The 24,073-nt window shown below is 42.0% G+C and overlaps 1 pseudogene; it reads left to right on the forward strand.

Moving 5' to 3' along the window:
• The window catches only part of LOC127004714 (N-acetylglucosamine-1-phosphotransferase subunits alpha/beta-like), a 47,883-nt pseudogene extending 32,229 nt beyond the window's left edge, over positions 1–15,654 (forward strand).
• Positions 15,655–24,073: the final 8,419 nt, after the last annotated feature.

The following is a 24,073-nucleotide window of genomic DNA, read 5'->3' on the forward strand; positions in this document are numbered from 1 at the left end:
ACTGAACGGTGGTTGTAGTTACAGATACTTGACCTGTTCCACTAACTCAGGAGTTCAGAGACAGCTGTTTCTCTCTTCCACGTGACTTAGGTGAAAAATTCCTCCTTGTCGTTCCCTGTGAAAGACAAACCTAACTAACCATCATCGGCACCTTCATGATGAGTCAGAACCACACGATGCTGACCCATCACTAGTTCGTCTGTCTGTCTGAATGTCTGCCCTGCCGCACCATCACATAATTCACAGTTAATGCCTTAATTACTGAAGAGGATAGATTGTTCTGGTTTTCCCTACATTACACGATATATTCCCCCCGCAAAGAATTTTTCATCCCTTAAATCCTTCCTTTACAATTCAATTTCACTCCACCCTTCCCACATAGGGCATTATAACCTTCCCTGACTGTAGTAACCCCTGGCACTTAACATGACTCTGGACGGAGCTCATTAACCCTAAACAGTGACCTCAATCAGATCACAACTCCACAATATCCCTTTGAGACATAACATCAGTATTATTGATAGATAGTTCCACCCCAACCAACCTCTTGGTCCGCCGTCAGTGTGGGGCTTAACCTTAAGTCCCCTGGCATTCTCTATGGCAAGATTCGACACCTCAGTCACCCATTCCTTTCACGCTGCTCAACGTTCACCCCCTCATTCATACCAACCTCTCATTCTGGTCAGGTCTCCTAAGGTGTGGGTACGAGCGCTTACCACGTCTTGAAGTGGACCCACTGTGGCATGACCCGTGTTGGCTGTTGGTTGCAGTTAACATTCTGCGAAATAAAGTGGTTACCATATCACATGAACTCATTACTTATTTCTCACAACTACTTATTCATGCACTCATTCTTCCCTTCCATCAGTGCTTCCTCTCATTCTCTCCACCAGGTGGGTTAGCGCACCGATGGGGCTACCACTAGCCTTACAAACCTTCTAAACACTCATCCTTCCTAACATTCTTCAATGTACCTCCTCAGGTGTCGGCGCACTTGGAGGGGCAAAACTTCCGATTCTGCGTCAGCGTGGAAAGTCATGTTTTGCGGCTCCAACAACCATTGCTCGTCTCCTTGGAATGTCTTAACTTTCTCTGCCGCTCGCTGTAACATTTGGCCCATAAATGGGTCCTTTACCACGTATGCACCACTCCCCCGCAACACTTCCACTACCTCATATGGACCATTCCATCGGACACTTAGTTTTTTACACACCCCTGACTGTGTTGTCTCTCGCCGAACCCACACCAAGGTGTCCTTTTCCATCTTCTGGTCCCTACGCTTCCTATTCGCCACGCTCCGGTACTTTCGGGTCATTCGTTCGTGGGTTTCCCAAATGATGCGGTGTGCAGTTGCGACATCCTCCTCCTCTCCGTCCACAGCAGGTAATCGGCTACCCGCCGTTCGAGGAGCGTGTCGCGAAAAGAAGGCATAGTAGGGTTGCTGGCCAGTACTGGTGTGGACAGCCGCATTTATAGTAGCTTGGCATGTCTGGAGAAGTCGGGGCCATCGTAAGGTATGCCCCTGGCACAGTACAGCCAGGACTGACTTGAGTGTGCGATGCATCCTCTCTGTGACGGCGTTCCCAGCGGGGTGGTAAGGGGTAGTGTAGTATAATTTTATGAGGTGCTGCTTGCAGAAGTCCTGGAAGGCGTTCAATGTGAACTCGCCCCCGTTGTCCAGGACCATCCCCTTGGGCATCCCATACTCAGCCACATACTGTCCTAGAGCCTCCACCACTTGTTGTGTGTGCTTAGTTTTAAGGGGGTAGAATTTGACAAATCGACTATAATGATCAATGATGGTGAACACATATCGGTATCCCTGACTTCCCACAATCAGGTCAGTCAGATCGACACCTACTCTCTCTAATGGTTTCCCCACTGATGGTAATTCCTGCCAGGGCTGCTGCAATCCTTGACCCGTAAGTCGTTGGCAAGTTGGACATTTTTTAACATAGTTACAGACCTCTACCTTTAAGTTGCACCAATAGAATAACTCCTCGGCCTTCCTGATAGTTTTCTTTTGTCCTGAATGATCTGATATTTCATGAGCGTGTTGTAATCCTTCGGTCTTTAAGCTGTGAGGTACTACCAGGGTGTAATGTATGCCTCCATCAATTGTTTCCCTACCTTAGTATGGAATCTCATCCCTTATTTCAAATTGCTGCAAGATGGTTTTATGATAACGTTTAGTAGAGACAGAACCTCCTTCCAGATATTCAATTAATTCTTTCCATTTCACTTCTTCTCTGACATTCTTTAAAGACTAATTTGGGATGACCTAGGAATGTGGGGTCAGGAGTACGTTGGATGATTCGCACTGGCCTTGAAAGTTGGTCGGCCACAAAGTTGTACTTCCTCTTTAAATACTGTATCTCATAATTGTATTCTCTCATTTCTAAGATCCAGCGGTTCATTCTCGCGGATTTGGTCTTCCTCTTAAAAATACTGGTAAGGGGTTGATAGTCGGTTACTATGGTGAATCTAGTACCCCACAAATAATGGTGAAACTGCTGACAGGTAAGCAGGACCGCTAGTGCTTCCTTGTCAGTGGCGGAGTATTGGCACTCAGTGTGATTTAATTTCTTCGAGAAGTAGCCGATAGGTTTTGTGACTCCGCATGGTTGGATCTGACTTGTGACTCCGCCTACATGGGTGTTACTGGCGTCGGTAGTTATTATGAATGGTTGGTTAGTTTGCGCTCTGGCTAGCACTGGCGCATTAGCAAAGCATTCCTTAAGTGTCTCGAAAGCCGTTTGACATTGTTCATTCCAATTGAAGCTTTCCTTGGCCCGAGTGAAGTTAGTGAGAGGGGCGGCTATTTTTGCTAACTTATTTACACGTTTTCAATAGAACCCAGCCATTCCTAAGAATCTCCTTACTTCTTTTACTTTAGTTGGGGGTTTCATTTCTAGGATAGCTTCTACATTTTTAGGATTAGGTCGGCTGCCCTCTTTTGAGATCTTGTATCCTAGGAATGTGACTTCCTCTTTCCCAAATTCACATTTACTTAAGTTTAGTTTGATGCCATTCTCAGTGAGTAGGGAAAAAACCTTTCTCAGTTGGCTTGTTAAGGTAGAAAAATCTGGTGCCCAAATGATTAAATCGTCCAAATAGTTTTTAATCCAGCCTTCATTAAGCAGGGGAGATAGGAGGGTAGCCATATGGCGAGAAAAAATAGCAGGGGAGCAGCTTAAGGCAAACGGCAGTCGCCTGAATCTATAAAATGTGATTCTGTCACTGAAGGTGGTAACGTCCCTGCTGTTTTCATCTAATAAAATTTGAAAGTAAGCCTCACGCATGTCAAGGGTGGCATAAAATTGCTGGCCCGCTGCTTGTTCTACTAGCTCTTCCAGTCTCGGCAAGGGATAAATATCAGTACTAAGGTGCGTGTTAATGTGTCAGTAGTCCAGACACATCCTCTTACTACCATCAGGTTTATTCACTAAGACTATGGGTGAAAGCCATGCAGATGTCGACTTCTCAGTGATCTCCCTATTCTCTATGTCTTGTAACATTTCCGCTATCACCTTTTTTGCCTGTTCCGGGTAACGATATCTAGGGCCCCGACTCTGTCTCGGATCGGCAACATTAATTTTTGCAGGGGGGCCTGCCATTGACCCCAGTTCACTTTTGCCCAGAATGAAAAGTTCGGTGTGGTCTAGAATGGCTGAATTCAGTTCCTTCTTTTGTTCATGAGTAAGATGGTTCCATTTCTGCTGTTTTATAATTTCTGCTAGTCGTTCTGTTCTGCTATCCTGGATGTTTACTTAATTGGTGGTTGGGAGGAGATCATTCTGAATCTCCCGAGTGTTTCGGATGACCTCGGCCGTCTCATTCGCATGGTTTGGTTCATCCTCGAGGTGTTCATATGAATCTAATAATGTTCCCGTTTTAAATCCCTTTACTGCTTTGGTGTGGTTAACGAAAGGAATGTAGATGGTGTTTTGATCATTCACTTTAGTTAGGAACGGTAAACTGTTTTTACTGATGTTGGGTTGAGGGTGAACCAGCAAGGTGATATTTGGGTTTTCCTTCACCAGGATAGGGATAAATTGTGATGTTTAGGGTTCCATATGGAGAGGCTTAATGAGATTTACCCCTTTGGGGATGTTGCCTTGGGTTAGGGGCGGGGGAATGCTTTGTATCCTCTCTACCTTTCCTTTCTGTCGTCTGATGTGACCCACTACGTACAAAGCATTACCCCAGACTATCTCGTCCAACCTTCCGTTCCATTGAAAAGCCGCCTTCCGTATGATGTCAGTATCCAGCAGTAGCTCTGCATCAAGGTAACTATTTGGGACTACTGGAACCCATTGTTTGTGTACATGATCGTTACCTACCCCAATTTCTAACCAAACCATGCCAATAACTCGGAGAGGGGAACCCGTGACACCTCGTCGTAAACTAGGTATGTTGCGTCTTTTATTTATTTCACTCCCTAGTTTATCAAGAGTCGATTCTTTGATAAGGGTATGACCACTACCCGTGTCTACCACTGCTCTCATGATTTTACTGTTGATAGCCAAACTGATGATAGGTGAGGTGTGTCCCTCTGTTAGTCATGTTCGGCTGGCTGATTGACCTGGACAAGTTTTATTTCCACGCCAGCATCCCCTCCTTTTGCAATCAAAGCAAGTGCCACGCTCCGGTTTTCGCCAACACTCTCTCAAAAAATGTGTGTGTGACCGACAGTATGAGCAATACTGATTTGATCGTGGCTGACGGTTTGATGTTTGCAGTTGTCCTACACGTTCAGTTATATCCCTAATCAGCCTTTTGAGTTCTTCTACCTCTGAGGATTCGCTGGATGTAGCATTTGGTTTAGGCGTATCGTTAGGGCTGGGTGGACGGTTCACAGGTGGTGATTCAGTGGCCGTTTTTCGCTCTTCTCTAACTCTATATAGAGAAGATGCGTGGGTAGCTTCGAGCCACTGGCGCTCATGTTCCACTCGAACAATGAATTTATTTAATGAGTAGTCCTCATCCAGGAATCCTTCTAATTTAGCTTTTGATTCATGAGTCAAGCCATGCCACAGTTTCCTTTTGATTGCCTTGTCACGATTGGGCAGTTTCTCTTGGGCAAACCACATTTCCAGAATGGCATACTGGCAAATGAAATTATTAGTAAAGGCCTGGGGTGATGATCCCCAGTTATATTTTAGGGAGTCTATTTCTTGCCAAGCTCTATCAAAATTTATGTTGGTGGAGAACTCTGTTTTTAATAACTTCTTAACCACTTAACCCCGGATGACGACATATGTCGCCCTTACCTACAAGGTCCCTCACCCCGGGTGACGACATATGTCATTCTACCAATTTTTGAAAAAATGCGCCAATATTTGTGGCTCCTTGAACATTCTGGGAGTGGATGATTTCATCATCCATCATCCTGCGCACTCCCGCCCGCTTCCCACCCCCCCAAGCCCTCCCCCTTACTCCCTGTCATCCCCATTTTGCGCGCGGCACCAACACACGCACGGGTTTGTACTGCTGCCCCGGCACTTACTCACTCAGGCATACGTGGTTTCCTGTGCTGTGCACCATGTTGCGCTCTAGTTCGTCCTCGCGCTCGGGCAATGTGTAAACAGCTTGGTGTGGTAGTTAAAAAACACACAAAACACGTAAACAATGCAATGCAGCACGTAAACATTGGCAAATAAACAGACGGGGGAAGGAAATGTACGTAATTTTTCAGTTTTGTCACGAAAATTACAATAATTTCTCTGTTTTAGGTGTAAACAATGACATTCCAGTGCAAACAATGCGTTTTTTTATATTTTATACGTTCAGTAAAGGGGCCATAAGTCACGTATGCTCAATTTGACACCAAAAATTACAACTTTCTCACAAATTCATGCAAACAAAAAGCAAACAACACTTAGAAATCGTTTATTTGGGGTTTTCTTGGTTGATAATGATACCACACACTCGTATATCATGAAAAAAATGATTTTTTTTTTCAAAATTTGATGTTTTTTGGGGTGTAAAGAATTATCACAGGTGTAAACAATCACCATTTGTGCATTTCTTCAATGGGTAAGGATAGCCAAACAACGTCATTTTTACCTCTTCATTTCATATGTATCGCGTAAACAATTCGCTGTTTATGGTGTAAACAATGATATTTGTTTGCCATTGTACCTCATATATTACTACAATACACTTAATCACAAACAATGGAATGATATTTTTTTTCATAAAAAATGTACAATATTTCACTAAATTTAGATGTAAACAACCTATAAACAGCTTTTAGTTTTCTTTTTTCAAGCCAGCCTACTCTGCAAACAAACTCTGTTCCGTGCTAGTACCATTTCGCAGAAAAAAAACGCGTGTTTCCTGCATACTTGCCCCACTCGTTTGTGCAAACAACCAAAATTCCTTGTGTAAACAAAGTGATACTGTGTATATATGAGCCCAGTATTATATAAACAGCTTTGTGAGTGTGTGGTACGTCCTGGCGTGCTGGGAAGTGCCAATAAATTGGGGGCAAACTACCCTTTTTTGCCCCCCCCCCCTTCAGTCTTCATTTTCTGTGTACCGGTCAAACAAGACCGCCATCTTGGAGTCCAAGGACTGTACTTTCGAATGCTGTTTGGTTTATTGAGCTAGGTTAAGTAGTTTGTTTTTGGTGAATATTTTCCCAAGGGCAACTTTTGCCCAAATATTCCAGGGTACAGAACAAGACTGCTGAAAATTATGCCCGGGGTTAGGGGGTTAAGGTCTTCCCAGGTGTTACATTGATGCTGGGCCTGATGGTTATGCATGAGAGCTGCTAGTTCAGAGCTTACTCGCCCTTTTGCTACGTGCACCCTTCTTTGATCGTCGTCGCTAACTTGTTCGACTAACTTGAAAAATATTTGGAGCTGTGTGGTTGCATTGAGCCCTTATAATTGGTTCAGCTCCAGAATAGGCATGTCTCGTGGTTTGGTATTCCCTGTGACTGGCTGTGGGGGAGTTTGTAACTGTGTACCGAGTCTTTGAATAACTTCATTCTGCCGGGTTAACTCATCTTTGAGGCAACTTACTTCCTGCTCTAAGGCATCTATATCCCTTGCAAACCACCTATTGGCCATGGGGTACAGGTAACTCTCGATTTACACGAGTATTGTGTCCTTGAAGAGGTCGCGTAAATCAAAAACAATGTAAATCAAACAAAAGGTAGGTTTCTATCGAAAAATAAATATTCATTCAAAAGAGAGAGAGAGAGAGAGAGAGAGAGAGAGAGAGAGAGAGAGAGAGAGAGAGAGAGAGAGAATATCCATATCGCCGAGATATCCACTCAGGCACTCAATCTCAGCCTCCCTCGTGTGAAGAAGAAATGAGGGACACCATGAGCGACTGGCTAGTATTGGTACCGGTACCGAACAGTCTGGTACCGGTACCATACCATCTAGGTGGTACCGTTAGTACCGGTACTGGTACCGGTACCTGCGCACCCCTATTGTTGAGTAGCGTATAAGTGAAAAAATCGTGTAAATTAAATATTTATTTGGATTTTGGACTCTGCGTTATTTCAAAAACGCGTATATCGAGAGTTACCTGTAGTGGCTTCTCAGCCATTTTTGACAATGTGACTTCTCAAGATGGGTGAGATGTAGTTCAGGGGTCCCAGGTTGAGGCTCGATCCTCGTTTTACCGTCGGTACGGGTGTATGGTCCAGTATCCTGTTACCATACCATACCTACACCTCACTCATCGGAGTCATCCTCTCCCATGAATCCCTGGAGAACCTTTCTGAATTTCTCTTCGATCCTCATTCGATTGGCTTCGCTCCAATGGACTCCGTCCTCCGATAGTTCATCCACACATTGCTTGTTGTTGATATGAATGTTTTTAAGGTCTTTCTTTATTCGGTTATTAATCCCGCACTGAATTCTCTTATACTGGTCTGGGTTGGAGTCTAGGTACAATTTGACACACATACACTACAGTCTGGCAGTTTTCCTCAATAGCGTGACAAATCTCGTTAATGTGGTTGAAAACACTGGCTGGATCAGTACTACTAGTGATATCATTGCTTCCGATCCACAAAATGGTCAAATCATGTTCCCATTCGAGCACTTCATTATTATTTTTTTTTTATTTATTTATTTATTTTTTTTTTTACGTTGTTGCCTGTTGTGCCGGTAGGCATCTTCCTGGTGGGGCCTGATGGTCGGCCCAAGGCTTCTTCCAGGTGGGGCCTGATGGTCGGCCCAGCCCGTTCTGGCGCAGGCGAGTGTTTATAGTGGCGCCATCTTGCGTGGGTTGTCAAAGAACGAGCGAGCTTTGCGTCCGGGGGCACGGAAAATCCTTACATCCGCTCCAGGATGGTCAAACTGCGTGGGAATTTGGTTATGTCCTACCAACGCTATGTTCCACATGGTCTGTGATGAGTGAGCACTTGGCAAATAATGATGAGTCATCCCACCGCTTATGCCACTAGTGTGTTGCCTTCAGCTTCGATCCTATGTTTTTAATATATTACCATCAAGTGAACTTCATAGTGGTTAAGGTGACTCAACACAAGGTTAAATTATGAAGTTTATTCACATTATGTTGGTATACAATAATAGCGAGCTTATGGAAGTTAAGTAACAATATTAGGACAACTCATTATACTGTTGGTAATGGTAGCGAGCTTATTGAAGTTATGTAACAATATTATTTACAATTCATCATTCTGTTGGTCATGGTAGCGAGCTTACTGAAGTTAAGTAACAGTCCTAATTAATAATTATGACTCATCACTCCTATTCACCTTAAAGGGCTCACTCATCTCTTCAGACTATTACAACTCTATAGTAGACATGGTACACTGGCCGTAGCTTAAACACCTAACCGTTGCTAAATAACCAGCTACCAGCTCGGGTAGTGAAGATGACAATGGATGATGGTGGCTGGGAAGTAGAGAGGACAGAAGGAAGGGCATTTAGCTTATTATGGTCTTCTAGTGTGTCTGATACGTGTTCATTTGAGGGAGTTCCATGTAGGTATTTATAGATTTGCTTAATATTATCACTGCCCACAGGTGTACCTCTCCTGGTCCCTGCCAGAGTGCTCATCAGGCTGTCCTGGCTCCTGGCTTGGGGACGGGTACTGTGATGAATCTTGTAACACCTCCGCCTGTGAATGGGACGGTGGGGACTGCTCTGGGGGAGAGTCAGGGGAAGGCGACCTCTTGGATGGAGAAGTCAACATGGGATTGGATGGGCAGTTGACTTTGTGCCCCTTCCTGTCTGGACATGTGGCTGGCTGACCGCTACTGTGACAGCGTGAGTCTTTGTTTATTTTTTTATTTGGTGTAAGTGACTGGCCAAGGGTGAAAAGCAAAATACTGCTCTCTGTAAAAGGAGACATTTGATGAAGCGAAAAACATGTTCAGATTTCATTTGAGGTGTCTTGATATTGTCAAAATCAAATTGGAATATCAGCTTAGAAAGTCACACATTGCAATGCATCCTCAGTTAAACCTCTTGGGGAACAATGCTGCCACTACAGAAACTTATTGATTTTGTTTCTCTTGCAGTCCTGTAACACCCTAATGTGTGGTTTTGATGGTGGAGACTGTGGCCTGGACAAGATGTATCTGTTACATCAACTTCCAGTCCCAACAACCCTCAATGCAACCTACATACTTCCCAGAGGTGAGTCATTGATTTTTTTTTATTTATTTATATTTTTTATTTTTATTTACAACAAAGGAGACGGCTCAAGGGCAACAAAAAGAGTGTACAAAAAAAAAGCCTGGTACTTACTGCTCCCACAACAGACAAAAGTAAAGAGTGGCTAAAAGAGAGGTCAGTTTCAGGTGGAGAGGTGTCTTGATACACTTAATTAATTTTGGCTGTTCTCCACTTCAAGGGGTTATTTATGTTTGACCAGCTGTGTGAACTTAACACAAGCTACACCAACTGCATGCCTCCTGCTCCATTGACCTCATGACTTTTTACTCATAGTCATCCCTACCTGTCAAAAGAGTTTACCAGTGTGATCAAGGGAGATACATTAACCCTTTCCTTGCGTGCGGTGTGGACGCGACTATCCCCTCAGGCGCAGTCGGGCAGCCTAATGGGGGATCTCTTTTAACCTCTGCATCTCAAAAACTATTCATCACAGCTAAAAACCAAAAACACCATTGGAAAGAGGAGGTCCAGATCTATAGGAGTCGGTTATGTATGCCTCTCTTGTGAACGTACATGCACGTTCAGGGAGTGTTGAATGTTAACACTTATGTCGGTGCGTGCGGGATGATCAGCTATATTGAGGGAACTGTGGACATCTTTTCTTCAGATTCTGGCAAGGGAGCATTGCCAACTGCAATATTTACAACTATTTGGTCAAAGAATCAGTCAGGTGATAGGTGAAGCTATGCAAAAATGCCGCTATATTGGGCAAGAACATCCACCAGTTACTCGTCCATAGATTTGCCGTGCTGGGCTGATATGATTTTCCACCAAATTTAGTGAAGAATCCACTCAATTGGCAATCCTGTGTTGTGAGAATTAGTGTTGGAACACTCTCATACACGGGAGATTTGAGTGCGGGTGGAGGTCGCAGCGGGCGTTTAGCGCCACCAGCAAATACGCCTAACGCCTGCTGCAAGCGTTTAGCAATGAAAGGGTTAACACACATTGAACTAAGTTTGATTAGTGTAGTTTGGACTCTTCCCTATTTCTCCTTTTTATTTATGGAGCAGCATATTGCACATTTGTTTCCCCTTGAACTGTCTTTTGTGCTGTAAAACAAAATATCTTTGATCCTTTGCAGGTGTTGGTGCAGCTTGGATGAACATCTCGTCACTGCTAAGTTCAGGGAATGGCTTACAAGGTTGGCACACAGAGCACTCTGGCCTTCGAACGCTCAATGTCAATACTGCCCAAAAAGCACTCTTTATTCTCATGAGGTCCAACATCACATCCACTATACACATACAACTTAGCATCTCTAAGCAAGAAGAGGAGCAGGAGGAGCCCCAAAAATCTACTAAGGTAAGAGATTGGGTATTATTTTTCAGCTCCAACTTAGAAGTTAAGGTAATTAACAGAGAAGAGTTTACATGATGATAGGAAGGAGAGAGTGTACATAGTATGATATGCTGAAACAACTGGAATATTAAAAAAATGATGTGGCGAACGTTTCATCCTGCATCAGCTTCATCTAGCATGCTTGCAGTTATGAGCAAGTTTTTATTTCTCATTTTGTTTTCATTACCTGAATTTTATTGAAAGAAACATTCATTAATGAATAATTTGCAATAGTATGATAAGCTTAAGCACCTGGAGAGTCGAAAAAGAAAATAACGAATGCTTCATTATGTCCTTTGTTGATATGTTATGCATGTCTTTGAATAACTTGTTACAGTTAATCTTTCTTAAATATGTATTGCTCATATTTACATGCATTTTGATGGACACAGTAGTGAAATAAGCAAGAAATAAGCACAAACACAGCTGGATCATTCAGTTGGGTTGGTAGGTAAACAGTGGCTAGTGCTACAAGCTTGATGCCGCCTAGCAAACACATTTTTTCAAGAGGTGAACTTTTTGAGTGTTCCAGTCCACCTGTCTAATAGTGAATGGAGAGTCAAATCCACAATTTGTAAAGTCAAGAGTTGAATGTATTACATGTGGTTTAGCTCAGCTTAGGTACTAAACATTTTAAATAATTTTAGGAAGTTTGAAATAGAATAATTATCATATGTTATTTTCTTACAGGTTTCATTCATTCTGAAATTCAACACGCATCATGTGGAGGTCAACAAATCTACTGACCAAAAAGACGTGTTGCCTCTTGTTGCGTTAAAAAATTTCACCTTCAAGCAAGTTGAACCGAAAGTTGGAGCAAAAGACATTCAACAAGATAACCCTCTTCATTTAGAGTTGGCTTATGTTAATGTTAATGCTTCAATGCTTCCAGCATCTGTTGTGTCAAAAATCAATCAACTAGAGGCATTATACAGAGAGGGAGATATGATTCTTGATGGACTGAAGAGGAAAAAATCAAAGCTAATTGCAGAGTTCTTACATTCAGCTGCAGATCATCAACTTGTGTATCACAGGAAAAGTGAGTGGCCTTCAGATATAAAGCAAAATAAGAATAACTCTTCACCACATGATCAGAATAACCTAAGAAAACCAGATTACAGTGCAAAGGGTACCTCAAAGCCACAGAATTCCAATGAACAACTAGGCTCCAGGACACTTTTGTGGGCAAAAGACTTTCAAAGAAGGAATGGTAAAAAAAATCTAGTTAAAACATTCCTTGATAAACAAAGATTTAAAGGCAGGAAAACATACACAACCAGTAACATCAGAAAAGATGATATATCAGATAATGAAGGATCTGTGGCCACATACTTGGGTAGCTTACCATGGGAAAAGCAGAAGTTGTTCCATACAGAGGACCCACAGGAGGAGGTCAGAAAGCACACTTTGCCTGTAGCTGCCAAGCGCCATCTCCTGGACATGTTTGCTGAGTCTCTGCTGCATGTGAATCGCCTCTTCAACTCAGAGTATGGCTACCAGGCCCGAAGGGTACCAGCCCACATGCCTCACTTCATCAGTAGGGGCATCATGGAGAGACTGCAGGAGAAGTAAGTTTGTTAAATCCTTCTGTAGCACAGTTCCATGATCTTTATATCAGTGGTCAACACAAGGAAGTTTTGTTGGTGGCTTTAGTCTCTCCAGTATCCTCTCAGCCAGACTTAGCTTCCTTATTAGAGTAACAGTTCCTCAATCCAGAATGTAGGGAGTCACAGACCTTCCGGATATGCAGATATTCTGTATTCTGAGGAGGGGAGGGACCTCATCATGTTCAAAACACATCATTCCCTGACATTTACCATACTCAGTCCGGCAATCGCAACTATCAGTACCTGCCTCAGACTTTTACCGCACACTATATGGCACATAAAAAAATATCACATTTTAGAGGTTATTGACAAATTATATGAAGATTTGCACTACATGTCAAACAAAGGATGCTTTGTCAGCAGCAGTTATTAAGTGCTCACTGTTTTTTTTATCACCTCAAGGGGCTTTAACCCTTTCCATACGTGACACAGACGTCGGCGTTACAGCATAGAAAGGGTTAAGAGGAAATGAAAGAGGATTAATCCTCTTCTAAACCTCTTAATCCTCTTTTAAACCTCTTAATCCTCTTTTAAACCTCTTAATCCTCTTCTAAACCTTTTAATCCTTTTCTAAACCTCTTAATCCTCCTCCATTTCTTCTTAAGAGGTTTAGAAGAGGATTAAGAGGTTTAGAAGAGGATTAACCCTTTCCATACGTTGACGCCGCTGGTGACGTCGGCGTCAACATATTGAAGGGGTTAACATAAAGAATGTAAATTATCTACGAATGAATGCTTCTTTCTAAAAAAATCAGGCAATTAAAAATGTGAAATCTGTAAAAAGAGTTATCATTACAACAAGTAGCAGCAGCTGCTCCTCAGCTGATAATGGTAAACAAACAGATGATGTGTTGGCGGGGACGAGGCAGCGTCCACCATTTTCTTTTGGCAGGAATGATTGTATTATGCCTCCTCAGGTAGTGTATAGTATTTCCACAAGAAACTGGCGGGTGGGATAGTGGTGGCTGCGGGGTCAGCCCTGCCCCGCACCTTGCCACACACTCTCAACACCTCTTGCTTCCTCTCATATGTCAGCTACCTTTAAATGAATTTAATGAAATAATTGGATAATCCAGTAAGGTCATATAGTGATAAGATTGTTTTGTTTTTAGGATAATAACAAAGATTTTGTATAAATACTATGACACTTGACACTTTTGGAATACAACATTGTCAAGTGTCGTGGTATTCATACTGAAAAAATCTGAAATACGCAACACTTTCGGTCCCAGGAATTTTGTATAAGGGATTCTAAACGAGTAATGTCAATAAATAAATGAAACTTTGGCTTCTCTTTCATCATATATTTCCATGTAATAGTTCAGGCCCCTAGTTGCAATAGCTCTTCAATTACACAGGAAAGAAACTAGCAAATTTTCATTTATCACTCCTGAAAAATGCAATTTTCCTTGCTATTAAAGTTTTCAGGGCTCTCTCTCTCTCTCTCTCTCTCTCTCTCTCTCTCTCTCTCTCTCTCTCTCTCTCTCTCTCTCTCTCTCTCTCTCTCTCTCTCTCTCTCTCTCTCTCTCCCCCTTTCTGGGTGCCAGGTGGTGGGCAGTCAGTGGAGACTATTATTCCCGTTAAGTAGGAGGAGGAGGAGGAGAAGTTAGAAAAGGAGGAGGTAGGAGAGAAGATGGAGAGTGACAAGTAGACTGACAAGAGGAAAACGTCAAGGAAAATTAGAGGAAGGGAAATAAAAAAAGGCAAAGAAAGAAGCAAAGGAGGAAAGGGAAAAGGAAATGGAAAAGAAGGTTAAGAATAAATATATAAGTTGTCAGCATTTGATGTTTATTTCATTGATGTGGAAAATAAATGCTTAATACTTTGCCAAACAGTTATTATGATGGTGATAAAAATAAAGAAATGATGATAATGATGGTATTCACTGCTGCTACTACTCGTCAGCTCTCGAGTTTTAATAAGGAAGATGTCTTTCAAACAGAGAGAGGAGGAGGAGGGAGGAGGAGAAGGGCTATAAAGGGATGACAGTGGTCAGTCATTGGTCTCTTGGGATGAGGGGAGAGTGTGCTGAATATTCCTTGGCTAGGAGTTTGGTGGGCCCGTGACAATTGATAGTAGTATATCATCATATATAAGCATTTTGAATTTGATGAAATTTATGGTACTTTTTGGAAACTTTGACCTTCGGCTTTTTTTTCCAAGGTCAAGTCAAGGGGTCAAGGAAAAAAAGTGCCTGCAAGTTTTCCATGAGCTAAAATATGAACCAAGTCTGAAGTCTCTACGATGACGAGAACCGAAGTTATGGCCAATCTGACGTTTTGTGTGACCTTGACCTTTGACAAAAAATTTAATGGATCCTATTCTGGATGGATATGCATCATATGGAAGCATTTGTTTTGAAATTTGATGAAATTCTATTTTTTTGGAAACTTTGACCTTGGGTGAACTTTTCGAGGTCAAGGTCAAGGCCATGCAAGGTGCATCTTTTCATGAGCTAAAATATGAACCAAGTCTGAAGTCCCTATGATGACGAGAACTGAAGTTATGGCCAATCTGACGTTTTGTGTGACCTTGACCTTTGACCTTTGGCATCAAAAATTTAATGGGTTCTATTTTGGATGGACACAAAGCTTCCCTGAAAAATTGGTTGAGATATCCGCAAAATTGTGAACAGGAGACTGTTAACAAACAAACAAACAAACAAACATACATACTGACTGGACCAAAAATATAACCTCCAGCTTCGTTGGCGGTGGTAATAAATAAGGGCCCAGAAAACTTTTCTAGCCAAACAGTTTTACATTGATATGCAACATTTTACAATGCCCCTTAAGTACATATACAATTTACACAATGAGCACACACGAAGTTAATGTTAATAATCTTTTTCTTTTCCCTTCCAGATTCAAAGATGAGTTTGAGCTGACATCATTCCACAAGATCCGCCAAGCCAATGACATGCAGTATGCCTTTTCTTATTACTTTTTCCTCATGAGTGAATGGAGGATCAGGACGCCCACGGAGGTATTCCAGGAGTTTGACACAGATGTCTCTGGGTGAGCACAACTTATTACTTATTATTTTTACCACAAAAGAGACAGGCCAAAGACAAAACTAAATTATAAAAAAGGCCTGCAACACACTGCTGCTTGAATTAAAAAGGAGACAATGAAGGTGAAAGATGCTAATCAAGTTAAGTTTGCAAGGTGTTTTGATGTTCCCATTTTGAAAGTTTGTCATAGGCAGGAGGAAACACAGCACAAGGAAGGCTGTCCAGCATTTACCAGTGAAAGATGTGAATATATATATTTTTTTTTCTTTACTATTCATCAATGGTGCTGGTAGGCTTTCTTGGTGGATGGTTGGTCCCATCCACTTATGGCAAGCAATTATTGATAGCGGCAGCATTTTGTGGCTCATCTTTGATCCTCTCTTTTATTATTATTATTATTATTTTTTTTGAGAGAGAGAGAGAGAGAGAGAGAGAGAGAGAGAGAGAGAGAGAGAGAGAGAGAGAGAGAGAGAGAGAGAGAGAGAGAGAGAGAGAGAGAGAGAGAGAGAGAGAGAGAGAGAGAGAGAGAGAGAGAGAGAGAGAGAGAGAGAGAGAGAGAGAGAGAGAGAGAGAGAGAGAGAGAGAGAGAGAGAGAGAGAGAGAGAGAGAGAGAGAGAGAGAGAGAGAGAGAGAGAGAGAGAGAGAGAGAGAGAGAGAGAGAGAGAGAGAGAGAGAGAGAGAGAGAGAGAGAGAGAGAGAGAGAGAGAGAGAGAGAGAGAGAGAGAGAGAGAGAGAGAGAGAGAGAGAGAGAGAGAGAGAGAGAGAGAGAGAGAGAGAGAGAGAGAGAGAGAGAGAGAGAGAGAGAGAGAGAGAGAGAGAGAGAGAGAGAGAGAGAGAGAGAGAGAGAGAGAGAGAGAGAGAGAGAGAGAGAGAGAGAGAGAGAGAGAGAGAGAGAGAGAGAGAGAGAGAGAGAGAGAGAGAGAGAGAGAGAGAGAGAGAGAGAGAGAGAGAGAGAGAGAGAGAGAGAGAGAGAGAGAGAGAGAGAGAGAGAGAGAGAGAGAGAGAGAGAGAGAGAGAGAGAGAGAGAGAGAGAGAGCATATCTTGACACTTTAAAGCCCCCTTTCCCAACCCTGGGGTCGCATCGCCAAGACCTCGAAATATCAAATATGGTGTTATTATATTATAATAACACATATACAACTAAACTAGTGGGGTCGCAGTCATGTCTAGAGGTGCATGATTGGGGTCGCCTGAAAAAAAGGTTGGGAACCACTGCTCTAGAGTCTGGATTGATAGGTGGTCTTCCGGACAGCATGTAGGTAGTCTTAGACCACTCAGTGATGAATGAAAATTGCTAGGTTGTAGTAGCAGGCAGGACACAACCCTGCATTCTCCATGACAATATACCCATACTCAGCCACTTCCCAGATACTGTTTAACATGGATTTCAGGGATTCTATAAACAATTCTTACTCAATGGCAACAGCTTTATTCCTTTATTCTGTTACTGTGACCGCACAAAGTGGCACTTCTTCAATGCTTTAAGTGATAATCGTAATCACATATCATGGTGATAAAGAAAAATATATTTGTTTGCATTCTTTTTCCTTCACACTCCAAAACATGTTGAGAGTGTGTGCTGGTGTAGCCTAAAGGAACAGCATGTCAGCAAGTGAACATTTACTTGTGCTTGAATGACCTATGATAAGGCGTGCAGCACAGGAATTATTTGTGACAATTCCTTCTCTATCTTTTCAACAGCCATTTATGAGATTGAATGGTTAGAGTCTGTTTGGCTAAGTAGTTATTATCAGACATTTGTGTAATTCCTTATCTCTGTAAATTCCTTTTCTATAATTACCTAACTAACTAACTAACCAGTGGGGAGCATGAGTCCAGGGGCTTCAGCCTTCAGTCACTCGCCGTCTCCTCTCTTGACCCCCCCAAGCAAGCTCCCATGCAGATACCCTGTCCATCTCAAGTCCCTCCTGGCTGAATTGATCAACTTGCCCCACCCAATAGTTATGTGGGCATCCTCTTGGTCTTCTCCACTCAGGGTTGTAATGTACAGAAACAACCCTATGAGTAGGATCGACGTCTAGGAGGCGTGCCACATACCCATTAAGATGGAGTTCATATTCATAGACTTAGCTGGTTACAGGCCTCTACACAGTTTCATGGAGTAGTTCCTGGCTAGACACAAAGTCATTTCACCAGTATCCCATGAGTAGTGTAATACCATGGAAATTGTTGCAGTCCTGTTGGTCGCCTTTCCCTTTCCAAATAGGGACTACCACCCCCCTTTTCAAATCAAGAAGAATGGCGTTGGACTGTCACACAGCAAACCGCCACATGCAACCCAAGGATCATGGCTTCACCCCCAGCTTTCAGCCTCTCTGCACTGATATTACAGACCTCAGCTGCATTTCCACCCTTCAACTTCCTCACAGCCACTCTCACCTCTGTAAGAGAGGTTGGAGCTTTGTCTAATGGTGGATCAGCATTGGGCATCTGCAACCCAACCAGAGGGATCTGTCTGCTTAGGGACTCTGCTGTGTTGCCCAAAGTGCTCGGCCCAATGGTCTCTGTATCCATCCGCATCTGATACTATCTTCCCATCAGCCTTTCGAATAGTACTCGCTTGAGATATGGATTTAGAGCGGAGCTTCTTCAGGGCTTGGAAAGCAGGTCTAAGGTTGTTTGCATTTAGACAACCCTCGACTCTCCAAGGTCCTCCAATACAAAGCACTTCAAACTAGTTTGAGACTGTCACTGTATATTCCTGAGCACATGTCTGGTTCCTTAGTTTTTTAAGATGGAACCCCAAAGGGTTGCATCTCGAGAATTTCTTGGACCTGATGTGAATATATCCTCAGTTTTGCAACAACAAGCCTGTGGTTGATCTCAAAGAACTCAGCACTTTGAAAAATCCTACAGTTCTGGAGGATTCTCCATCGAGGACTAACAAGGATGTGATTGATCTCCTTTGCCACCCCGCCAGCTTTGCTGTGCCAAGTCCAGGTGTAAGACTCCCGTCTCTGGAACCAAGAACCAGCAATCCTCAACCTTCTTGAGATTGCAAAATTAAGAAGGAAAGAAGTTTCCATTTCTGGTACCAGTGCCATGGAAAGCAACACAAGTCATAGCCAGCTCTTTCTCCATTAGTAGATACATTGAAGCCACCCAGGTCAATGAATGTGTCACATGAGGGGCACTGGTTGACTATAGAGTTGGTCTTGGCATAGAACATTGCCCTCTCTCCTAGTTCACACATCTCGGTAGGGACATAAGATATGAAGCCCAAATTGTGTTTCAAGCTCACCAACATCATTTGCTAATCAACCAGAGTATCTCCAACAATAGAGGACTACAGTCAACTAGAAATGGCTACAGTATAGCTACTCCTCTAAGACCAGTACCATCACTCTGGCCTAGGTATAGCTCCCACTACTGATCTCTTGATTGCCAGGTTTCCACATCTCAGAGAGCCCCACTTTGTCCACTCTCAGCCGCCTGAGCTCATCTGGGTAGTCGCTGATCCTCCGAAAGGCTCAGGATCTTCCTGGCATCCACACAGAGAACCCACTGGAGGGTTACCCCAGGCATGGCTCACTGGGTTTGTGTCTTATCTCCACTGCCCATCATCCACGACCTCGTTCTCCCCTCTAGCAATTTCCCAAAATACATTGCATGTGTTCAATGCATTGAGGCCATGTTTGGAATTACCATATTTTGTGGCGTATAACGCGCACCCCAAACTTTAAGAACAATTTTGAAAAAAAATAAATAAATAAATAAAATGCTCAGAAATATGTACGGTTAAAGAACACCGACGATGTACAGTTTCCCGAAATTTATATACTTTTGGTGTAACCTGTACTGCTTGAATTGACAAGTGTCCTTGAGTAAAGCAATGAAAATGGTGGTTGGGCTGGTGTTGCGAGAAATACATCCTCGTACATACTGATGTTTTACAGCTTTTGATATCATAATTAGCATATTATTCCCACCATCACTCATAGGTTATGACAGACAACTAGGCAAGACGCAATTCACACGGTTCTAGTGACACGTGGCATGCAGCTGTTTGTTGTATGGGTGTGGTTGTGTGGTTTTCAAACAATGCAAATGGCGGTCGGGCTAGTGTTGTGAGAAATACCTCCTTGTACAAGACTCATGATGTACAGTTTCTGATTTCATATTTACCCTATTATTCTCACTAGCACTTGTAGGTTGTGACAGACAACTAGGCAAGACGCAATTTAGCCCGTTCTGGTGACACGCGGCATGCAGCTGTTTGCTCGGTTTCCTGTATGGGTGTGGATTTATAGGAAGTGGTATGGGTGTGGATGTATAGGAGGTGATGGAGGGAGCGAGGACAGCCCACTCTATGACGTGGACCAATCAGAATAAAGTTATAATGGAGGTTGGAATAGTATTGGAACATGTATTGTGAACGGAAGATTTAAAACTGATCAACTGTTGCGGTGACGATTGCACCATCAGCATGGACTTCGCTGCCACTGCCACGATTTAGCATACAAATCAGCAAATGGCGGCCAGGTTGTGTTGGCGCCCGATGGAGAAGCGGGATAACAACAAGGCATGGGTGATCCTCCACCGATTTCATTTTTTGATGGTAGTTATTTGATTGCCCTGTATTCTATGGTAACATATTATAAGACAGCTATGGACAACGAAGGATCATAAACAATAATAAAGGTAAGTTTGTAGTTGTTATTGGACAAGATGAAAAAAAAAGACCCTTAACCCGTAAACTGCTACTGCGGTGTGGCAAGCTATCCTTATGATGTGGCATTGTTAAAAAATGGTTGTGATTACAGTATCAATAATGAAAGCATTCCAGTGTCTTAGGAGGATGACACTGCATCTACTTGCAAAATAAAGTTGTAGTAGGTCTCTTTGTTTCCGTATAATTGCTTTCCAAAGTTGTATTTTTGCACGAATGGAAGCTCCTCTGTCCGCGTGGGAGGGATGGGTGGGGGGGACTCTGCCATGGAGACGGGAGAGACAGCAGCGTTGTCAACGCCGGCAACACAAGGAGACGGTGCAGTAATTCATGTCATGCAAACGCGTGCGTATGTATTTGTGTAGGTGTGTGTGCACACACACACACACAATATATATACAGGTAACTCTCGATTCTGTGAGTATTGCGTCCTTGAAGAGGTCGCGTAAATCAAAAACAATGTAAATCAAACAAGAGGTAGGTTTCTGTCGAAAAATAAATACCGTATTTTTCGGCGTATAGCGCACACCTTTTTCACAGAAAAAATGCCTGAAAGTTTAGCCCTGCGCGTTATACGCCGAATGTACAAATTTTTAATGATTTTTTTTCTTCTTTGGGGTGTTTTTAAGGGTCTGTCTTTCGTCTTATCCAATAACAACGGCAAACTTACCTTTATTATTGTTAATGATCTTTCATAGTCCATGGCTGTCTTATAATACGTTACCATAGAATACAAGGCGATCTAATAACTACTATACAAAAATGAAATCGGTGGAGGATCGCCCATGCCTTGCTGTTATCCCGTTTTTCCGTTGGACGCCATTTGTATGATCTTGATCTTGATGTCACGGGTTGCTTAAGATTGTATGACTAAGGAGCAGTACAAGCTACATAAAAAAACATATTGGAAAAAAATATCCATGTGTTCATTATTAATTATTAATATTAGTGAGAATAATGGGGTAAATTTGATATCAGAAACTGTACATCATGAGTCTTGTACGAGGAGTTATTTCGCGCAATACCAGCCCGGCCGCCATTTGCATTGTTTACAAACTACACAACCACACCCATACAACAAACAGCTGCATGCCGCTTGTCACCAGAACCGTGTGAATTGTGTCTTGCCTAGTTGTCTGTCATAACCCACGAGTGATGGTGGGAGTAATATGCTTATTCACTTCATTCAGTGGAGAGAGAGAGAGAGAGAGAGAGAGAGAGAGAGAGAGAGAGAGAGAGAGAGAGAGAGAGAGAGAGAGAGAGAGAGAGAGAGAGAGAGAGAGAGAGAGAGAGAGAGAGAGAGAGAGAGAGAGAGAGAATATCCATATCACCGAGATATCCACTCAGGCACTCAGTCTCAGCCTCACTTGTGTGAGGAAGAAATGAGGGACACCATGAGCGACTGGCTAGTATTGGTACCGGTACCGAGCAGTCTGGTACTGGTACTGTACCATATAGCTGGTACTTGCCCACCCCTATTGTTGAGTAGCGTGGCAGCGTGGGTACTGTATTGTTGTTCAAGTGGCGCGCGGGAAGAACTGAGCTCAGCTGTGTGGCCGCGACGCCGTGTGAGTCCAGTTGCGTGAGGCATCTGGTGGCCACTCCATAAAATATCGCGTATAAGTGAAAAAACGTGTAAATTAAACATTTATTTGGATTTTGGACCCCGCGATATTTAAAAAACGCGTAAACCAAATTGCGTATATATATATATATATATATATATATATATATATATATATATATATATATATATATATATATATATATATATATATATATATATATATATATATATATATATATATATATATATATATATATATATATATATATATATATATATATATATATATATATATATATATATATATATATATATATATATATATATATATATATATATATATATATATATATATATATATATATATATATATATATATATATATATATATATATATATATATATATATATATATATATAAACGAGCTTGCATAAGGTATTCTGAACTGCCACAGGGCTTCCCTGTGAGACTTTTTCTTTATTAGGTTACTTTATTCTCATTCATTGGAAATAAAACAGCGTCGCTTCTCATACTTAGCCTTCATAATAGGCGCACCTAACATTACCAAATGTGGGGTACAAACTTGGCAGAGGGACTGTTTTTTTGGGCGCTATTAAAGGTAATGGCTAAAGAGTAGGTTAGCCGGATATTTTGTTTTTATTTATTAATGATCCACGAGACATCCTAGAGCTAAACCAAAGTATGTGCCTATCTTTGTATTCATTCATACACACACTGGTAATATTTCTGTGGGGTCTGATTCACTTATTAGAGTGAAATCCTATTGTGATAAACAGTCACAAATTCGTGTCACTAGTAAAAATGAAACTAGTAATTTAAGTTTTGCCACCATGAAATATACACAAATAGATAAATATGAAAGCTCACGAAGTCACAACAAGTGACATCACCTGCTTTGTGCAGTAAAAGTATACTATTTTAGGTATCTGATACCCGCGATATGGCAGGCTGCTGCTGCCTCGGCCACAGATTATTGCCAGATTGTCATACTCAACCGATTATATTTCCCGACTTCCTGCTCCAAAACTGTCTTCTGGCCTCCAAAAATGAAACTAATTTATAGTTATCGTTAAAAGAGTAAGATCCTGATGTTTCTTGGCAATAGTTGGGCGTCGGAAACCGTTAAATACTATGCTCTGAGTACGACAATCTGGCAACGGTGGCTATACATATTTTCATATTATTGTTCTGTTGTTTATTGAATGTTGTGTTCAAGAAAAAGAATACTCATAATTTTAGTTAGTTTTTGGTTATAAGGATTCTTTACGAAATACAAGTATAACATTACCTTGTTTTACTTAGGAAACGTCCTGAATCCTGGATCGGCTATGGTATTGTTAGGTGCGCCTATTGATCCATATCAAAGAAAATGCCTCTCATGCCTAGCCTAGGAAATTGATCCATATCAAAGATAATTATTTCTTTTTTCATGATTAGCCTACGTAATTGATCCATATAAGAACATATGAGAACGTAAGGAGTCTGCAGGAGGCTGGTTTTGCCTATACAAGGCAGCTTTCATTCCAATGGGAATGGGAGCAATGGGAGGAGTAATGGGAGGGGACATCTAGCTCATAATATAACCAGGCAACTTAGAAGTAATTCTAGAGGAGTAACAGAGGACGGGCTAAGAATCTTCTATACTAACAGCAGGAGCCTCAGAAACAAGATAGACTTACTAAGGGGTGAAGCTTGTTCAGAAAATTTTGACATAATAGCGATCACTGAGACATGGATAGACTTTGCTAATAGAAATTTTAGGTCAGAATTTGAAATAACGGGTTATCAGATGTTTCACAAAGACAGAAGGGGCAGAAAGGGAGGTGGAGTTGCGCTATATGTTAAAGACTCACTTAAATGTTTAGTTAACAACTCAGTCAAAACTAACATGGATTCAGAATCAGTTTGGGTGGACGTTTACAAAGGAAAGAAAACTAACTCTAGGAGTTATATACAGGCCACCCAACCTTAACAGGCAGGACACGGTATATTACTACAGGAGATTGGCAGGGCGAGTATGAGTAGAAATGTCTGCGTAATGGGGACTTTAATTATAGGAATATAGACTGGGAAGATCTAGTGGGTGACCTGGAAGCCGAGGACTTTCTTGAAGTTATACAAGATAATTTCCTTAAGCAGGTAGTTACTGAGCCTACCAGAGG

This window comes from Eriocheir sinensis, chromosome 28 (genome assembly GCF_024679095.1).
Source record: "Eriocheir sinensis breed Jianghai 21 chromosome 28, ASM2467909v1, whole genome shotgun sequence".
Taxonomy (NCBI): Eukaryota; Metazoa; Arthropoda; class Malacostraca; order Decapoda; family Varunidae; genus Eriocheir; species Eriocheir sinensis.